The sequence below is a fragment of the Octodon degus genome, unplaced genomic scaffold, assembly GCF_000260255.1.
Source record: "Octodon degus isolate 3935 unplaced genomic scaffold, OctDeg1.0 scaffold00361, whole genome shotgun sequence".
NCBI lineage: Eukaryota > Metazoa > Chordata > Mammalia > Rodentia > Octodontidae > Octodon > Octodon degus.
In genome coordinates, this window is record NW_004524937.1 from 910,763 (window position 1) to 913,635 (window position 2,873).

At 38.7% G+C, this 2,873-nt stretch overlaps 1 protein-coding gene across 1 annotated transcript in view; it reads left to right on the top strand.

Annotated features, from left to right (window-relative positions):
- Positions 1-2,873, top strand: part of Efhb (EF-hand domain family member B) — a 67,617-nt gene that overhangs the window by 52,918 nt on the left and 11,826 nt on the right. The window lies entirely within an intron of this gene.

Consider the following 2,873-nt stretch of genomic DNA (forward strand, 5'->3'; position numbering starts at 1 on the left):
TGGGAATTGTTATTTGGAGTTCTGTATGCTTCGATTAACTGAATGTGAGATTGTTTCCCTGCATTTGGGAAGCTTTCTGCTATTACTTCTGCCCACCTCTATTGTTGTTGTTGTTATTATTATTATCATTTAATGTATTTGCTACAGGGTCTCATGATGCAGCTCGGACTCATAGTGATTCTCCCGTTTTCAGCCTTTCCAGTGTTGGGATTACAGGTGTGTGCCACCACGCCAGGTCTTGGTGGCCAGCTCAGCAAGCCAGGGGGTGGGGCTGGCATGGCATGTGGTCCAGGATGAACCTCAGTCCCTGCGCCTGCCTAATAAGAGGTACTTTAGTCCACTGAGCTGTCACGCCACGTATTATTATTAACCAATGAGAGCAGATGTGAATGGTGGGGTCCATCACTAATCTCAGATTCTTGGGGAGGCTGAGGCAGTATGATCCAAAATGCCTGACTCACCTGGGAATTTAATTAGATCTAGTCTCAAAATAAAAAATAAGAAGGGGTGGAAATGCAACTCAGTGATAGAGTGCCCTGGGTTTGTTTCCAAAAACTTGAAAAACAGGAAAAAAAAATTGAAAGTAAAGTGTATGTAGAAGCTCAAACCATAGTTCTTTAAAAAAAAAAAAAAAAAAACAACAAAAAAAAACGATTCCTTAAAAATACTCTTAGTGGTTTTAGAAGAATTATCTCCCTTTCATCAATAAAAATTGCTGGTAGAATAGGAATAGGTTTTGACATGAGAAAAACTGATTTTAAAATCTCTGTACAGCTGGGATGGGGTGTGGTGGAGCACAACTGTAATTCCAGCACTCTGGGATGCTGAGGCAGGAGGATCATAAATTCAAGCTTAGCCTCAGCTATTTAGCAATTTAGTGAGACTGAATCTCAAAATAAAATGGCTGGAGATGTAGCTCAGTGTTAAGGTCCTGAGTTCAATCCCCAGCTTGCTACATTTTTTTTTTAATAAAAAATTTTTTGTAGAACTCATCATGGTGATACATGATGATAATCCCAACATTTGAGAGGCTGAGGCAGGATTACCAGTTTGGGGCTAGGCTGGACTACCTAGTGAGTTAAAGGCCACCCTGGACTATATAACAAGACCCTGTCTCAGAGAGTGAAACAAAACAAAAAACAAGAAATTGCATAACAATAAAAATACTATGATTTTTACTTTGGATTCAAATATTTTAATATTATCTTTCTGTATCATTAACAATATAGAGCTTACATGCATGAAAATGCATATATGTATATATTTTACACATATCTAAAATAACAATGAACATAACATTTTGACTTTTTTTTAAGTTAGGTTTAAAAAGAAGAAAGAAAACAAGCCTTATCTTTCGTATGTCAGTGGAATGAAGAGAATTTTATGGTGTCTGTAAACTCTATTTCCAGTTTTTATTCTTGTCTAGTATGATTTACAAAATCATTCCTTCATTCTTTGAAATTTAGGCTGCTTCCAGATTTTTAAATGTAATATGGGTAATGCCATGATTATCATCTCTTGAAAAGCTTTCTATTTCTAATTATATCTCATTTCTTACAAATGTTATTATTGTCCCAGAAGTAACTCTTTCTCTTTTCATTTTGCTTTTCTAAATGATTGTACCAATTTGCAATTTTATCGCCCTAGACTGTGAGGTTTTATTCCAATCTTGCCACCATTGAGTGCTATTTCAAACATTATTATAATTTAGTTGGTATATAATGATAACTCATTTGCTTTAATTTTCATAACTTGATTATTAGAGAGGATTAACTTTTTGAAAAGGTTGTTTACATTTTTATTTCCCCTTGGAATCTTTCTGCTCTAAAACGCAGAGACACTCTCATTCTACTTTGTTTTCCTGGGTCATGTCTTTCTGCAAGCCCCAAACCTTACATTTTGGCCTTTATTGATGATATGAGCCCATAACATTGTCTGTAACAGCCTTTAATTTCATTCATTCAGCAGCAGAATTTTAGTTGATCAAGGTTCTTATAGGAAAACACTCTAGCCTAACTTTCAGAAACCAGCAATCCAAGTGGTCTAAGTGCCTGCCTAGCAAGCACACAGACTCGGGTTCGATCCCTGGTACCACATGCCATGCTGGCCCCGGATCCCCAGGCACACTGTGCTGGCCACCGAAACCAGGCATGGTGGCGCGGGTCTGTAATGCCAGCGCTGGGCAGGCTGAGAAAGGAGGATCACTGCAAGTCTGAGCCGGGTAGTGAGACCCTGTCTCAAATAAATGAATAAGCAAATAAATAAATAAATGAAAAATCAGGCATGAAGGTCATGTTTCCCCTCTTGGGACAGCTCATGAGCTAGTATAGCAGGGCAATGCAGAAGCCTACTGACAAATGAGATAGTTCTTCAAATTGTTCTTGACTTTGGATTCCAACCTTAGCTGTTTTCTGTGGAGTTTTTGAGGCTTTTATCTTCTAAGACATTAGAATGTGAACTGCAAGTTAATGGCCAGTAGACCCAGAAGGGGCATAGGAATGTTACACCATGGTTTTCATTTGTCAATTTCTGTCTTACAGATCTTTGGGAGGAAAGGAGTGAAGTTCTCTAAGACAGTAGTTTTCAGCTTCCTGAAGAACTGTTTTTCTGGCTTTCTGCTTTTTGGTGTATGTATGTAGGGGGAGTGTTAGAGGATTTGGAACCCTGGATCTGAATGCTTTCATGACAAAAACTGTACATATGTTAGGGAGGCATATCTTTCTTTTTCTTTTTGTTTGAGACAGGGTCTCACTATGAGTTCAAGCTGGCCTTGAGCTCACTTTGTAGCCCAGGCTGATCTCAAACTTGCAGTGATCCTCCTGCCTGAGCCTTCTGAGGGCTGGGATTATAGGCATGCACCAACATTCTCCGCT